Raw genomic sequence first — 16,488 nt, forward strand, 5'->3', positions numbered from 1 at the left:
GTAAGATGTTTCTTCCATCAACCAATGAAGAAACACATTGGTACTTTCCCATGATGAGTGAGTGCTTCAGGATCTCTTGCACTTACATGTGCAGCAGAGTACTGTAATGGAAGCATGCTGGGTCCATAACCCAGAGGTAGGCAGATTGAAACTATCCTCTGCTATATGCATTTTTTTTTGTTAATTAAAGTAATCCAAAACTGGGATTGATATTTTTGCTCTTTTATTTTTACTTAAAGTACAATAACTTTTACCATTTTAATTTGTTTTAATAGTATATTGACAGTATTGTTTTCTTTCAAAAATCCAATTAATTTTCTTTACCCGATTATTAAAATGGTAATTGACAAAAACAAACTACATTGTCACCAGAAGAGCAATACAAAATGTACAAATGATATATTAAAATCATCTTTCCAGCTTGAATTTCAATGATGCATTGGGGCAACGATTTTGTGAGAAACATCTTCACCCTTAAATAAAGATTTTCTTAATTCCTTACCTGTGTGCTAATTAGATATCACCTTGTTTTCACATTAAACAGACTTCCACATGAGAAAGCAGCAAGGATGCAGTGGCGTTAATGTTTCCTGGTGTCAACCTGTATTATTTCAGTAGATATTGAAATGAGGATGCATCTTGTTGCCTTTCCAATGAAGCAAGTTTAATTTAGTAATAGGTGAAAAACCATCCCTACAAAGATGTTAATCAGATACTTGGCTTTGTGGACACTTTTCAGAGAACAAATTTGTTAGCATAAAAATAAAGCCAGAAAATGAAGAGCTATTTAATCACTCAATTGGATTTTTTTGCCAGCATATTTCTTTTTCTCTGCAACCCACTGCTAAATTGTGCTTCCTAGCTGTTTTTATAAAATCACTGAATCAAATCTAACTCTGATTACATCAGAGAAGGCCAGGTACCCTACACCATAACAGGGGTTTTCGAAATTTTGACTTGTCTACATAAAGATCACCAAAATCTGATAACGAGGTCAATTACGTCCCTGGGTGGGATTGAACCACCAACCTTTTGGTTAATAGCCTTACACAGTAACTGATTGCACCACAGCAACACTTTGCAAAAGTCCATACTGACAAAGGCTAATAAGCATTCATCTAGAACGATTCCTAGAAACATTTTAAAAAGTCAATAATGTGGAGAGTTTTTGTAAGATGTTTCTTCCATCAACCAATGAAGAAACACATTGGTACTTTCCCATGATGAGTGAGTGCTTCAGGATCTCTTGCACTTACATGTGCAGCAGAGTACTGTAATGGAAGCATGCTGGGTCCATAACCCAGAGGTAGGCAGATTGAAACTATCCTCTGCTATATGCATTTTTTTTTGTTAATTAAAGTAATCCAAAACTGGGATTGATATTTTTGCTCTTTTATTTTTACTTAAAGTACAATAACTTTTACCATTTTAATTTGTTTTAATAGTATATTGACAATATTGTTTTCTTTCAAAAATCCACTTAATTTTCTTTACCCGATTATTAAAATGGTAATTGACAAAAACAAACTACATTATCACCAGAAGAGCAATATAAAATGTTCAAGTAATATATTAAAATCATCTTTCCAGCTTGGATTTCAATGATGCATTGGGGCAACGATTTTGTGAGAAACATCTTCACCCTTAAATAAAGATTTTCTTAATTCCTTACCTGTGTGCTAATTAGATATCACCTTGTTATCACATTAAACAGACTTCCACATGAGAAAACAGCAAAGATGCAGTGGCGTTAATGTTTCATGGTGTCAACCTGTATTATTTCCGTAGATATTGAAATGAGGATGCATCTTGCTGCCTTTCCAATGAAGCAAGTTTAATTTAGTAATAGGTGAAAAACCATCCCTACAAAGATGTTAATCAGATACTTGGCTTTGTGGACACTTTTCAGAGAACAAATTTGTTATCATAAAAATAAAGCCAGAAAATGAAGAGCTGTTTAATCACTCAATTGGATTTTTCTGCCAGCATTTTTCTTTTTCTCTGCAACTCACTGCTAAATTGTGCTTCCTAGCTGTTTTTTTTATAAAATCACTTAATCAAATCTAACTCTGATTACATCAGAGAAGGCCAGGTACCCTACACCATAAGAGGGGGTTTGCAATTTTGACTTGTCTACTTAAATATCACCAAAATCTGATCACAAGGTCAATCACGTCCCTGGGTGGGATTGAACCACCAACCTTTTGATTAATAGCTGAACACACTAACCGATTGCGCCACAGAGACACTTTGCAAAAAGTCAATACTGACAAAGACTAATAAGCATTCATCTAGAACGTTTCCTAGAAAAACTTTAAAAAGTCAATAATCTGGAGAGTTTTTGTAAGATGTTTCTTCCAGCAACCAATGAAGAAACACATTGGTACTTTCGCATGATGAGTGAGTGCTTCAGGATCTCTTGCACTTACATGTGCAGCAGAGTACTGTAATGGAAGCATGCTAGGTCCATAACCCAGAGGTAGGCAGATTGAAACTATCCTTTGCTATATGCATATTTTTTTGTTCATTAAAGTAATCCAAAACTGGGATTGATATTTTAGCTTTTATTTTTACTTAAAGTACAATAACTTTTACCATTTTAATTTGTTTTAATAGTATATTGACAGTATTGTTTTCTTTCAAAAATCCACTTAATTTTCTTTACCCTATTATTAAAATGGTAATTGACAAAAACAAACTACATTGTCACCAGAAGAGCAATACAAAATGTACAAGTGATATATTAAAATCATCTTTCCAGCTTGAATTTCAATGATGCATTGGGGCAACGATTTTGTGAGAAACATCTTCACCCTTAAATAAAGATTTTCTTAATTCCTTACCTGTGTGCTAATTAGATATCACCTTGTTTTCACATTAAACAGACTTCCACATGAGAAAGCAGCAAGGATGCAGTGGCGTTAATGTTTCCTGGTGTCAACCTGTATTATTTCAGTAGATATTGAAATGAGGATGCATCTTGCTGCCTTTCCAATGAAGCAAGTTTAATTTAGTAATAGGTGAAAAACCATCCCTACAAAGATGTTAATCAGATATTTGGCTTTGTGGACACTTTTCAGAGAACAAATTTGTTAGCATAAAAGTAAAGCCAGAAAATGAAGAGCTGTTTAATCACTCAATTGGATTTTTTTGCCAGCATATTTCTTTTTCTCTGCAAACCACTGCTAAATTGTGCTTCCTAGCTGTTTTTATAAAATCACTGAATCAAATCTAACTCTGATTACATCAGAGAAGGCCAGGTACCCTACACCATAAGAGGGGTTTTTGAAATTTTGACTTGTCTACTTAAAGATCACCAAAATCTGATAACAAGGTCAATTACGTCCCTGGGTGGGATTGAACCACCAACCTTTTGGTTAATAGCTTTACACACTAACTGATTGCGCCACAGCGACACTTTGCAAAAGTACATACTGACAAAGGCTGATAAGCATTCATCTAGAACGTTTCCAAGAAAAACTTTAAATAGTCAATAATCTGGAGAGTTTTTGTAAGATGTTTCTTCCATCAACCAATGAAGAAACACATTGGTACTTTCCCATGATGAGTGAGTGCTTCAGGATCTCTTGCAATTACATGTGCAGCAGAGTACTGTAATGGAAGCATGCTGGGTCCATAGCCCAGAGGTAGGCAGATTGAAACTATCCTCTGCTATATGCATTTTTTTTTGTTAATTAAAGTAATCCAAAACTGGGATTGATATTTTTGCTCTTTTATTTTTACTTAAAGTACAATAACTTTTACCATTTTAATTTGTTTTAATAGTATATTGACAGTATTGTTTTCTTTCAAAAATCCACTTAATTTTCTTTACCCGATTATTAAAATGGTAATTGACAAAAATAAACTGATGAGGATACTACTGCAGTCTTTGTTTCGTCTGTACCCGCTGAAAGAGCAGCAAAAGTTGGAGATCTTGATGGGACAGTTGAAAGGGCTTGCACTTAGAGAGGTTACTTCCTGGCCTACTGAAGAGAAGAAGACTGTGGACCAGATCCTCAACAGGCTTGCTACCACATTTGACACAAGGACAGTGTCAGAACTTAAAATGCACTTCTTTGCTCGAAAGCAACAACCAGGAGAGTCACTACGGGGCTATGCCCTCAGCTTTCAGGAAGCACTCAGAGATGTTCAGCAAGCAGACCCTGAGGAAGTGCATGACAAAGAGAAAATGTTATTGGACCAGTTCACTGAAGTTGCAAGGGGCGAATTTGTAAAAACTCAGCTGCGACTATTGAGATTGCAGAAGCCTGGAAGCACATTCCTGGATTTTAAAGAGGCTGCGATTAAAGTTCTAGGCTCCAGTCTTACTTCAGGGGCTGTTCCACAAGAGTCTATTCCAGAGATGCCACGGTATCAAGAGAATTCTGATGCCCAGGAGTCAAGTTTTAAAGGAGCTACTTACCCACCTACAGTAAAAGGAGTGACAGTGCCATGTTCAAAGACATGCATATTTGACTCTTCTAGTGAGTTACGAAGTCTGCTGGCTGAACTGACACGTGGTGTGACAGAGATGCGCAGAGACCTGCAGATTCTGAAGAGACAGCAGGCACTGCTCCATGAAGAAATGGAATGGTGCCAGGAGAGGAGACCACTGAACAGTTCCCAATGGGACCTACATAGAAACAGGGAGACACTTTTTTCCAACCACTTTGCCTCCCAAAGGCGACCCATTTTTCAAAGCTGTGAAGGAAGCGGACAAATTAAGAGAGAATTTGAGCAGCCAGATCATTTAAACTCCAAATTCATGTGGTTAACCCGTTATGTTAGCCAATGCCCGGTGGTTCAAGTTTGCATCAATGGAGTCTCAATGCCCGCTCTCTTAGACACTGGATCACAAGTGACCACAATACAAGCAACACAGTTTGAGCAGCATTGGACTGAGGAACAGATGTTTCCGTCAACTTCCACATTGATAAACCCGATTGCAAGCAATGGGCACTGCATCCCTTGCAAAGGATACTGGGAAGCTGAAATTCAAATCGGACGAACAGTGCTACCACAGCAAGGCTTCATCATCACCACTGCCCAAGATGATGGATTGCCTCCAGTGATAGTGGGCATGAATGTGTTGCGGAACTGCTGTGAGGAGCTCGTAGCAGCACTCCAAGGAGAGTTTCAAACTGACAAGCTCCAGGAGAAACAAGGCCTTCAACCTGGGATAGCCAAACAAAAGGGAAGAATGATAACAGAATTATCTGTAAGAGAGGAACATGAAAAAAATAAGGCCAGCCAAATAATGATAGAAATGCCCATCTCCAGTGTCCAGATTATCCGAAAGAATGCTTCAATGTTAGGCATGAATAATATAGCATCCAGTTCTAGAAACTGTGAGCAACCTATTCAAGGAACCAGTTTTGACCACCTGCAAGATAAAAGTCAGATGATAAGACACCTCAAAGCCTTACTGAAGATTGGGAAATACCTGACCAAGCGACAAAGGCAAGAATCCTCGCCAGAACTCCTGAAGTTGTTGAGACAGCGAGAAAGGCTGTTTGAAGAGAAAGGACAGTTGGTTCGATGTAGTGTGGATCCTAATACTCATTATAGGATCAGTCAACTTGTAATTCCAAGACAAAGTGCTTGTTATGTGCTTGAAGAATATCACGACAAGTCAGGTCACCCTGGGTGCAAAAGGATGGAAACAAGCATCTGGAAAAAGTTCTTTTGGGTTGAAATGAGGGAAGACATCAAGAGATGGTGCCGAAACTGTCCAACCTGTTCTGTAAGAAGAACCTTGCTGCCTCTTTCTCTCCAGAATCCATTGTCCCAAACCAGCTGTGATACTGAATCCCAAGATGGAATGGAAGAGGCTCATAAAATGTATTTACAGCAGACTAAGGTGGTTTGTCACCGACAAGGAGGCAAGAAGACTAGGGCTTGCAAAACAGAAAACCACCATAGTCAGCTGCAGTTTTGTACAGCATGTCCCAAAGACAGTTTAGAAAGAGTTCAATACTCATCCATGGCAGGGGGGTTGAGGTTTCCTAGACAAACTTTTCAAGACCATATACTGTCCAGATTTCAACCGATTGCTCCAGGAGCATGTGTTAATGTACTATAGCACAAAAGGAATTATACCTATCAGATACTGATGTTAAAAATGTTGATAAATGTTAATGTTTCAGACATAATCTGTGTTCACTAATGAATGTGACTGGATATAGTGAGAAGTTTATATAGGGATAAAACCAAAATGCGTGAGGACACGCATGTTTTGGGGGGGGGCACGTGTGATATCCCATAACAACAAGGACATTTTTGACAACAGTGTAGTTGCCTGTGCCATTTTAAATAAAGTTTATTTAAAAGAAAATTGAACAGCAGTTTGAGAAGTCAGTTGGAGCCATGGTGAGGAAAGAGCTGGCGACGCCATTACGCAGAGATGAGCAGCTGAGAGAGGGGAGACAAATAAGCTGAAAATTGCATGAGAGAGTAAGCAGTAGTGCAAAATACAGCAGTGGAAGTGCAGCAATTAACAAGTAAGAACGCCATGACACTCTCAGCCAAGAGAGTGCACAGCAAGTGTCAGAGACAGGAGAGTATAAAGCCTTTATACCAATGCTGACTGGCCTACATCTGAGGGGAAACTGCCTCAGAAACATCTATTGACTGGGTGAGATAAATCCATATTTATACTGAAACCTACTCCACTGCAAAGGACATTATCCTATATTTACTATACCTATGCAGCGATTTACATGGGAAGCAGCTCCAGTTTGTTTTAAACAATCATCTTTACTACACAGAGCTACAATATTTTGTTCACAGCTAAAGGAGACAATAGCTGCATATAACTATGTAACAACATAACCGGGCCCCAACGTGCACATAGAGACTCCCTGCAGTGACACCAATGTTATCTTGGACTTAAATATTGTCTGCATAAGTTGATTTCTATTACTAAGCAACATAGTATTAATCTCAGATTTAGTTATATTACCATTTGTGTAATGACTTAAAGTGTATATGGTGTCTGTGTTTAAGTTGCTTGAATCAAATCTTTCCCTTCCCTACTGTAATCAGTTCCTTTTCTGAGTTATGTGGTAAACCATTTATTCTTTCATACAAAGCCCTGCCTGCCTTTCTTTGTGTCTGGGGAAACCTTGCCTCTCTGCCAGGAATAGAGAAGAGCTGCTGCTGAAGGAGGAATAGTCCATCAAGGTATCCCTGACCTGTTCCACATAGTTTACACACTTGTTATACCGGGGTGTTACATTGTGTGTGACTGACCTTAGGAAGAAACCGGAGCCTCCGCTGCAGTGACCCAGCAACCAGGGCACGGGAGTATACAGTGCCGCTGGGAGTGATGAAGCTGCAGTAAAGATGTCTATTAGACCTAGCCTGCTGCAGCCCTTGTAGATTCTCATAAAAAAAGTTCTTCTTTTCTTGTCAAAATTAATAGCTAAGAATAGGCTGCTTGAGGCAGGCCCCTGTTAAGTGGCCTGCTACTGAAGGCAACAACTACAAACTGAGCTCCCTGTTCATGGAAGCGGGGTTATAGAGGAGAATGCGCTGAGCATCTTGGGAACAGTCAAAAGCTTTGAGCCGGTTGGTGCCTCAGATCAAGATCCTACTCTACACCCCAATGTGAATCCTTGTGGAGTCCAGTGTACCCCACAGAAGAAATTAATGTGTCACACCCATTGGCAGCAACCTTAGAATAGCTGCTGATGGGCACAATTGAGAAAGGAAGGGGGGGGGACATTTGAATCCAGCACATAGATGCAATTCAAATATGTAATTTGAACCTTCCTATTTTAAAATATAATGGATGAACCTCACCCTGTGAGAACAATCTTCATGATATAGAGATCTCATATGCAAAATAAGTATTAGTTGGGATAGGGCTGGGGAGGGTGGCTGCTCGGGCAGCCCCTCCCCCGTCAAGTTAAGGAGATTCAACTGAGGAAGCACAAGGGAACTCTCGTCTGGGGACAACAACTGCAGGGAGACCACATCTTTTCAGATGAACATGGGAGGGCGGAAGGCTGCCTAATACTGAAGCACCATCAAATATCAAACCATATGCAATAACTAGTACAAGCATTCCTGGGGGAAGGTCTGCAGGAGACGAATTTGCATACGGTGATGTCATCCAAGCAGTGGGCCAAAGTTGGCTGGAACCCTCATCTGCATATGAAAAGAGAAAAGGGTTATGCAGGGCATGGCGGCATTTTGCGGCGCTTGGATGACCCCTAGTTCGCATTAAACACCTCCACCCTCCTTCGGTGTGGGGCTCATGTTGACTATGCCCCAGCCCCTGAAGCATTCAAGCTGATTTCTTGCAGCAGCTGGGCACTGTAACAGCTCCAGAGCTGCTCTGTAAGGCAAATAAAAGGGTGTGGGCCCTGCAGCACTACCTGTAGTTCGCATTGTGCGTTGGAAGGCACAAAGTAAGCAGACGGGAGAAGTCAGGATAGTGCGCAAGGGCATAGAAGGGAGCGGCTCAAGAAAAGAGAAGTGGAAACAGACAGCAAACTAGGCTGGAGAGAGACCTGAGACAAAGAGATCTGAATTATACGAGAGCCGACCAGGGGAAACACAAATTATGCAGTCAAGTTTCCCACATTTGGGGAAATCGCAGGGGCAGCACAGCCAGAGTGCAATGGGTGAGCCTTGCCCTTGGAGAAGCACCTTCAAGATCATAGTATCTCACCTGGCAGGTAAATAGGAGTTGGGCTAGAGCTGGGGAGGGTCGCTGCTCGGGCACCCCCCTGTCAAGTGAAGGAGATCCAACTGAGGCAGCACAATGGAACTCTCGAAAGAAGAACAAGGCTAGAGGAAGATCTGAGACAAAGAAATCTGACTTTTACCAGAGCTGACCAGCGGAAAACACAAACACAGTCCCCCACTACCACAAATAATGCAGGCGAGTTTCCCACATTTGGGGAAATCACAGGGGTCAGCATACCCAGAATGCAATGAATGAACCTCACCCTGGGTGAACAATCTTCATGACCATGGTGTCTCCTATGCAAAATAAGTATGATTTGGGATAGGGCTGGGGAGGGCCGCTGCTCAGGCACATCTCTGTCAAGTAAAGGAAATTCAACTGAGGCAGCACAAGGGAACTCTCATCTGGGGACAACAACTGCAGGGAGAACACATATTTTCAGATGAACATGGGAGGGCAGAAGGCTGCCTAATACTGAAGCACCCCCAAACAACAAACCAAATGCAACAACTAGTGCAAGCATTCCTGGGGGAAGGCCTGCAGCAGATGGATTTGCATATGGTGATGTTATCCAAGCAGTGGGTCAAAGTTGGCTTCAACCCTCATCTGCATATGAAAAGAGAAAAGGGGCGTGCAGGGCATGGCGGCCTTTTGCGCTGCTTGGATGACCCCTAGATCGCATTAAACACCCCCACCCTCCTTTGGTGTGGGGCTCATGTTGGCCATGCCCCATCCCATGAAGCATTCAAGCTGATTTCTTGCAGCAGCTGGGCACTGTAACAGCTCCAGAGCTGCTCTGTAAGGCAAGTAAAAGGGTGTGGGCCCTGCAGCACTACCTGTAGTTTGCATTGTGCATTGGAAGGCACAAAGTAAGCAGACGGGAGGAGAAGTCAGGATAGTGCACAAGGGTATAGAAGGGAGGGGCTCAAGAAAAGAGAAGTGGAAACAGACAGCAAACTAGGCTGGAGAGAGACCTGAGACAAAGAGATCTGAATTATACGAGAGCCGACCAGGGGAAACACAAATTATGCAGTCAAGTTTCCCACATTTGGGGAAATTGCAGGGGCAGCACACCCAGAGTGCAATGGGTGAGCCTTGCCCTGGGAGAAGCACCTTCATGATCATAGTATCTCACCTGGCAGGTAAGTAGGAGTTGGGCTAGAGCTGGGGAGGGTCGCTGCTCGGGCACCCCCCTGTCAAGTGAAGGAGATCCAACTGAGGCAGCACAAAGGAACTCTCGAAAGAAGAACAAGGCTAGAGGAAGATCTGAGACAAAGAAATCTGACTTTTACCAGAGCTGACCAGAGGAAAGCACAAACACAGTCCACCACTACCACAAATAATGCAGTCGAGTTTCCCACATTTGGGGAAATCACAGGGGTCAGCATACCCAGAGTGCAATGAATGAACCGCACCCTGGGAGAACAATCTTCATAACAATGGTATCTCCTATGCAAAATAAGTATGATTTGGGATATGGCTGGGGAGGGCCGCTGCTCAGGCACATCTCTGTCAAGTAAAGGAGATTCAACTGAGGCAGCACAAGGGAACTCTCATCTGGGGACAACAACTGCAGGGAGAACACATATTTTCAGATGAACATGGGAGGGCAGAAGGCTGCCTAATACTGAAGCACCCCCAAACAACAAACCAAATGCAACAACTAGTGCAAGCATTCCTGGGGGAAGGCCTGCAGCAGATAGATTTGCATATGGTGATGTCATCCAAGCAGTGGGTCAAAGTTGGCTTCAACCCTCGTCTGCATATGAAAAGAGAAAAGGGGCGTGCAGGGCATGGTGGCCTTTTGCGGCACTTGGCTGACCCCTAGTTTGCATTAAACACCTCCACCCTCCTTCGGTGTGGGGCTCATGTTGGCTATGCCCCAGCCCCTGAAGCATTCAAGCTGATTTCTTGCAGCAGCTGGGCACTGTAACAGCTCCAGAGCTGCTCTGTAAGGCAAGTAAAAGGGTGTGGGCCCTGCAGCACTACCTGTAGTTCGCATTGTGCGTTGGAAGGCACAAAGTAAGCAGAAAGGAGGAGAAGTCAGGATAGTGCGCAAGGGCATAGAAGGGAGCGGCTCAAGAAAAGAGAAGTGGAAACAGACAGCAAACTAGGCTGGAGAGAGACCTGAGACAAAGATATCTGAATTATACGAGACCTGACCAGGGGAAACACAAATTATGCAGTCAAGTTTCCCACATTTGGGGAAATCGCAGGAGCAGCACACCCAGAGTGCAATGGGTGAGCCTTGCCCTTGGAGAAGCACCTTCATGATCATAGTATCTCACCTGGCAGGTAAGTATGAGTTGGGCTAGAGCTGGGGAGGGTCGCTGCTCGGGCACCCCCCTGTCAAGTGAAGGAGATCCAACTGAGGCAGCACAAAGGAACTCTCGAAAGAAGAACAAGGCTAGAGGAAGATCTGAGACAAAGAAATCTGACTTTTACCAGAGCTGACCAGAGGAAAGCACAAACACAGTCCACCACTACCACAAATAATGCAGTCGAGTTTCCCACATTTGGGGAAATCACAGGGGTCAGCATACCCAGAGTGCAATGAATGAACCGCACCCTGGGAGAACAATCTTCATAACAATGGTATCTCCTATGCAAAATAAGTATGATTTGGGATATGGCTGGGGAGGGCCGCTGCTCAGGCACATCTCTGTCAAGTAAAGGAGATTCAACTGAGGCAGCACAAGGGAACTCTCATCTGGGGACAACAACTGCAGGGAGAACACATATTTTCAGATGAACATGGGAGGGCAGAAGGCTGCCTAATACTGAAGCACCCCCAAACAACAAACCAAATGCAACAACTAGTGCAAGCATTCCTGGGGGAAGGCCTGCAGCAGATAGATTTGCATATGGTGATGTCATCCAAGCAGTGGGTCAAAGTTGGCTTCAACCCTCGTCTGCATATGAAAAGAGAAAAGGGGCGTGCAGGGCATGGTGGCCTTTTGCAGCACTTGGCTGACCCCTAGTTTGCATTAAACACCTCCACCCTCCTTCGGTGTGGGGCTCATGTTGGCTATGCCCCAGCCCCTGAAGCATTCAAGCTGATTTCTTGCAGCAGCTGGGCACTGTAACAGCTCCAGAGCTGCTCTGTAAGGCAAGTAAAAGGGTGTGGGCCCTGCAGCACTACCTGTAGTTCGCATTGTGCGTTGGAAGGCACAAAGTAAGCAGAAAGGAGGAGAAGTCAGGATAGTGCGCAAGGGCATAGAAGGGAGCGGCTCAAGAAAAGAGAAGTGGAAACAGACAGCAAACTAGGCTGGAGAGAGACCTGAGACAAAGAGATCTGAATTATACGAGACCTGACCAGGGGAAACACAAATTATGCAGTCAAGTTTCCCACATTTGGGGAAATCGCAGGGGCAGCACACCCAGAGTGCAATGGGTGAGCCTTGCCCTGGGAGAAGCACCTTCATGATCATAGTATCTCACCTGGCAGGTAAGTAGGAGTTGGGCTAGAGCTGGGGAGGGTCGCTGCTCGGGCACCCCCCTGTCAAGTGAAGGAGATCCAACTGAGGCAGCACAAGGAAACTCTCGAAAGAAGAACAAGGCTAGAGGAAGATCTGAAACAAAGAAATCTGACTTTTACCAGAGATCAGAGGAAAACACAAACACAGTCCCCCACTACCAACAAATAAAGCAGTCACGTTTCCCACATTTGGGAAATCACAGGGGTCAGCATACCCAGAATGCAATGAATGAACCTCACCCTGGGAGAGTAATCTTCATGACCATGGTATCTCCTATGCAAAATAAGTATGATTTGGGATAGGGCTGGGGAGGGCCGCTGCTCATGCACATCTCTGTCAAGTAAAGGAGATTCAACTGAGGCAGCACAAGGGAACTCTCATCTGGGGACAACAACTGCAGGGAGAACACATATTTTCAGATGAACATGGGAGGGCAGAAGGCTGCCTAATACTGAAGCACCCCCAAACAACAAACCAAATGCAACAACTAGTGCAAGCATTCCTGGGGGAAGTTCTGCAGAAGACGGATTTGCATACGGTGATGTCATCCAAGCAGTGGGTCAAAGTTGGCTTCAACCCTCATCTGCATATGAAAAGAGAAAAGGGGCATGCAGGGCATGGCGGCCTTTTGCGGTGCTTGGATGACCCCTAGTTCGCATTAAACACCTCCACCCTCCTTCGGTGTGGGGCTCATGTTGACTATGCCCCAGCCCCTGAAGCATTCAAGCTGATTTCTTGCAGCAGCTGGGCACTGTAACAGCTCCAGAGCTGCTCTGTAAGGCAAATAAAAGGGTGTGGGCCCTGCAGCACTACCTGTAGTTCGCATTGTGCGTTGGAAGGCACAAAGTAAGCAGACGGGAGAAGTCAGGATAGTGCGCAAGGGCATAGAAGGGAGCGGCTCAAGAAAAGAGAAGTGGAAACAGACAGCAAACTAGGCTGGAGAGAGACCTGAGACAAAGAGATCTGAATTATACGAGAGCCGACCAGGGGAAACACAAATTATGCAGTCAAGTTTCCCACATTTGGGGAAATCGCAGGGGCAGCACAGCCAGAGTGCAATGGGTGAGCCTTGCCCTTGGAGAAGCACCTTCAAGATCATAGTATCTCACCTGGCAGGTAAATAGGAGTTGGGCTAGAGCTGGGGAGGGTCGCTGCTCGGGCACCCCCCTGTCAAGTGAAGGAGATCCAACTGAGGCAGCACAATGGAACTCTCGAAAGAAGAACAAGGCTAGAGGAAGATCTGAGACAAAGAAATCTGACTTTTACCAGAGCTGACCAGCGGAAAACACAAACACAGTCCCCCACTACCACAAATAATGCAGGCGAGTTTCCCACATTTGGGGAAATCACAGGGGTCAGCATACCCAGAATGCAATGAATGAACCTCACCCTGGGTGAACAATCTTCATGACCATGGTGTCTCCTATGCAAAATAAGTATGATTTGGGATAGGGCTGGGGAGGGCCGCTGCTCAGGCACATCTCTGTCAAGTAAAGGAAATTCAACTGAGGCAGCACAAGGGAACTCTCATCTGGGGACAACAACTGCAGGGAGAACACATATTTTCAGATGAACATGGGAGGGCAGAAGGCTGCCTAATACTGAAGCACCCCCAAACAACAAACCAAATGCAACAACTAGTGCAAGCATTCCTGGGGGAAGGCCTGCAGCAGATGGATTTGCATATGGTGATGTTATCCAAGCAGTGGGTCAAAGTTGGCTTCAACCCTCATCTGCATATGAAAAGAGAAAAGGGGCGTGCAGGGCATGGCGGCCTTTTGCGCTGCTTGGATGACCCCTAGATCGCATTAAACACCCCCACCCTCCTTTGGTGTGGGGCTCATGTTGGCCATGCCCCATCCCATGAAGCATTCAAGCTGATTTCTTGCAGCAGCTGGGCACTGTAACAGCTCCAGAGCTGCTCTGTAAGGCAAGTAAAAGGGTGTGGGCCCTGCAGCACTACCTGTAGTTTGCATTGTGCATTGGAAGGCACAAAGTAAGCAGACGGGAGGAGAAGTCAGGATAGTGCACAAGGGTATAGAAGGGAGGGGCTCAAGAAAAGAGAAGTGGAAACAGACAGCAAACTAGGCTGGAGAGAGACCTGAGACAAAGAGATCTGAATTATACGAGAGCCGACCAGGGGAAACACAAATTATGCAGTCAAGTTTCCCACATTTGGGGAAATTGCAGGGGCAGCACACCCAGAGTGCAATGGGTGAGCCTTGCCCTGGGAGAAGCACCTTCATGATCATAGTATCTCACCTGGCAGGTAAGTAGGAGTTGGGCTAGAGCTGGGGAGGGTCGCTGCTCGGGCACCCCCCTGTCAAGTGAAGGAGATCCAACTGAGGCAGCACAAAGGAACTCTCGAAAGAAGAACAAGGCTAGAGGAAGATCTGAGACAAAGAAATCTGACTTTTACCAGAGCTGACCAGAGGAAAGCACAAACACAGTCCACCACTACCACAAATAATGCAGTCGAGTTTCCCACATTTGGGGAAATCACAGGGGTCAGCATACCCAGAGTGCAATGAATGAACCGCACCCTGGGAGAACAATCTTCATAACAATGGTATCTCCTATGCAAAATAAGTATGATTTGGGATATGGCTGGGGAGGGCCGCTGCTCAGGCACATCTCTGTCAAGTAAAGGAGATTCAACTGAGGCAGCACAAGGGAACTCTCATCTGGGGACAACAACTGCAGGGAGAACACATATTTTCAGATGAACATGGGAGGGCAGAAGGCTGCCTAATACTGAAGCACCCCCAAACAACAAACCAAATGCAACAACTAGTGCAAGCATTCCTGGGGGAAGGCCTGCAGCAGATAGATTTGCATATGGTGATGTCATCCAAGCAGTGGGTCAAAGTTGGCTTCAACCCTCGTCTGCATATGAAAAGAGAAAAGGGGCGTGCAGGGCATGGTGGCCTTTTGCGGCACTTGGCTGACCCCTAGTTTGCATTAAACACCTCCACCCTCCTTCGGTGTGGGGCTCATGTTGGCTATGCCCCAGCCCCTGAAGCATTCAAGCTGATTTCTTGCAGCAGCTGGGCACTGTAACAGCTCCAGAGCTGCTCTGTAAGGCAAGTAAAAGGGTGTGGGCCCTGCAGCACTACCTGTAGTTCGCATTGTGCGTTGGAAGGCACAAAGTAAGCAGAAAGGAGGAGAAGTCAGGATAGTGCGCAAGGGCATAGAAGGGAGCGGCTCAAGAAAAGAGAAGTGGAAACAGACAGCAAACTAGGCTGGAGAGAGACCTGAGACAAAGATATCTGAATTATACGAGACCTGACCAGGGGAAACACAAATTATGCAGTCAAGTTTCCCACATTTGGGGAAATCGCAGGAGCAGCACACCCAGAGTGCAATGGGTGAGCCTTGCCCTTGGAGAAGCACCTTCATGATCATAGTATCTCACCTGGCAGGTAAGTATGAGTTGGGCTAGAGCTGGGGAGGGTCGCTGCTCGGGCACCCCCCTGTCAAGTGAAGGAGATCCAACTGAGGCAGCACAAAGGAACTCTCGAAAGAAGAACAAGGCTAGAGGAAGATCTGAGACAAAGAAATCTGACTTTTACCAGAGCTGACCAGAGGAAAGCACAAACACAGTCCACCACTACCACAAATAATGCAGTCGAGTTTCCCACATTTGGGGAAATCACAGGGGTCAGCATACCCAGAGTGCAATGAATGAACCGCACCCTGGGAGAACAATCTTCATAACAATGGTATCTCCTATGCAAAATAAGTATGATTTGGGATATGGCTGGGGAGGGCCGCTGCTCAGGCACATCTCTGTCAAGTAAAGGAGATTCAACTGAGGCAGCACAAGGGAACTCTCATCTGGGGACAACAACTGCAGGGAGAACACATATTTTCAGATCAACATGGGAGGGCAGAAGGCTGCCTAATACTGAAGCACCCCCAAACAACAAACCAAATGCAACAACTAGTGCAAGCATTCCTGGGGGAAGGCCTGCAGCAGATAGATTTGCATATGGTGATGTCATCCAAGCAGTGGGTCAAAGTTGGCTTCAACCCTCGTCTGCATATGAAAAGAGAAAAGGGGCGTGCAGGGCATGGTGGCCTTTTGCAGCACTTGGCTGACCCCTAGTTTGCATTAAACACCTCCACCCTCCTTCGGTGTGGGGCTCATGTTGGCTATGCCCCAGCCCCTGAAGCATTCAAGCTGATTTCTTGCAGCAGCTGGGCACTGTAACAGCTCCAGAGCTGCTCTGTAAGGCAAGTAAAAGGGTGTGGGCCCTGCAGCACTACCTGTAGTTCGCATTGTGCGTTGGAAGGCACAAAGTAAGCAGA

At 44.9% G+C, this 16,488-nt stretch overlaps 14 non-coding genes across 14 annotated transcripts; all 14 read right to left on the minus strand.

Moving 5' to 3' along the window:
• Positions 1-8,532: 8,532 nt before the first annotated feature.
• On the minus strand, positions 8,533-8,695 carry LOC134988590 (U1 spliceosomal RNA). The gene has a single exon (XR_010194003.1). It is a non-coding gene; the product is annotated as a U1 spliceosomal RNA (small nuclear RNA).
• A 152-nt stretch (positions 8,696-8,847) lies between these two features.
• LOC134988644 (U1 spliceosomal RNA) lies at positions 8,848-9,011 on the minus strand. The gene has a single exon (XR_010194053.1). It is a non-coding gene; the product is annotated as a U1 spliceosomal RNA (small nuclear RNA).
• A 674-nt stretch (positions 9,012-9,685) lies between these two features.
• LOC134988654 (U1 spliceosomal RNA) lies at positions 9,686-9,848 on the minus strand. The gene has a single exon (XR_010194062.1). It is a non-coding gene; the product is annotated as a U1 spliceosomal RNA (small nuclear RNA).
• A 152-nt stretch (positions 9,849-10,000) lies between these two features.
• On the minus strand, positions 10,001-10,164 carry LOC134988632 (U1 spliceosomal RNA). Its single transcript, XR_010194041.1, has one exon. It is a non-coding gene; the product is annotated as a U1 spliceosomal RNA (small nuclear RNA).
• A 674-nt stretch (positions 10,165-10,838) lies between these two features.
• On the minus strand, positions 10,839-11,001 carry LOC134988564 (U1 spliceosomal RNA). The gene has a single exon (XR_010193983.1). It is a non-coding gene; the product is annotated as a U1 spliceosomal RNA (small nuclear RNA).
• Positions 11,002-11,153: 152 nt separating this feature from the next.
• On the minus strand, positions 11,154-11,317 carry LOC134988633 (U1 spliceosomal RNA). The gene has a single exon (XR_010194042.1). It is a non-coding gene; the product is annotated as a U1 spliceosomal RNA (small nuclear RNA).
• A 674-nt stretch (positions 11,318-11,991) lies between these two features.
• On the minus strand, positions 11,992-12,154 carry LOC134988658 (U1 spliceosomal RNA). Its single transcript, XR_010194066.1, has one exon. It is a non-coding gene; the product is annotated as a U1 spliceosomal RNA (small nuclear RNA).
• Positions 12,155-12,303: 149 nt separating this feature from the next.
• LOC134988578 (U1 spliceosomal RNA) lies at positions 12,304-12,467 on the minus strand. Its single transcript, XR_010193993.1, has one exon. It is a non-coding gene; the product is annotated as a U1 spliceosomal RNA (small nuclear RNA).
• Positions 12,468-13,138: 671 nt separating this feature from the next.
• LOC134988592 (U1 spliceosomal RNA) lies at positions 13,139-13,301 on the minus strand. The gene has a single exon (XR_010194004.1). It is a non-coding gene; the product is annotated as a U1 spliceosomal RNA (small nuclear RNA).
• Positions 13,302-13,453: 152 nt separating this feature from the next.
• Positions 13,454-13,617, minus strand: LOC134988646 (U1 spliceosomal RNA). The gene has a single exon (XR_010194055.1). It is a non-coding gene; the product is annotated as a U1 spliceosomal RNA (small nuclear RNA).
• Positions 13,618-14,291: 674 nt separating this feature from the next.
• Positions 14,292-14,454, minus strand: LOC134988655 (U1 spliceosomal RNA). Its single transcript, XR_010194063.1, has one exon. It is a non-coding gene; the product is annotated as a U1 spliceosomal RNA (small nuclear RNA).
• Positions 14,455-14,606: 152 nt separating this feature from the next.
• LOC134988635 (U1 spliceosomal RNA) lies at positions 14,607-14,770 on the minus strand. Its single transcript, XR_010194044.1, has one exon. It is a non-coding gene; the product is annotated as a U1 spliceosomal RNA (small nuclear RNA).
• A 674-nt stretch (positions 14,771-15,444) lies between these two features.
• LOC134988565 (U1 spliceosomal RNA) lies at positions 15,445-15,607 on the minus strand. Its single transcript, XR_010193984.1, has one exon. It is a non-coding gene; the product is annotated as a U1 spliceosomal RNA (small nuclear RNA).
• A 152-nt stretch (positions 15,608-15,759) lies between these two features.
• LOC134988636 (U1 spliceosomal RNA) lies at positions 15,760-15,923 on the minus strand. Its single transcript, XR_010194045.1, has one exon. It is a non-coding gene; the product is annotated as a U1 spliceosomal RNA (small nuclear RNA).
• Between the last annotated feature and the right edge of the window lie 565 nt (positions 15,924-16,488).

Source organism: Pseudophryne corroboree, unplaced genomic scaffold, assembly GCF_028390025.1.
Source record: "Pseudophryne corroboree isolate aPseCor3 unplaced genomic scaffold, aPseCor3.hap2 scaffold_1082, whole genome shotgun sequence".
Taxonomy (NCBI): domain Eukaryota; kingdom Metazoa; phylum Chordata; class Amphibia; order Anura; family Myobatrachidae; genus Pseudophryne; species Pseudophryne corroboree.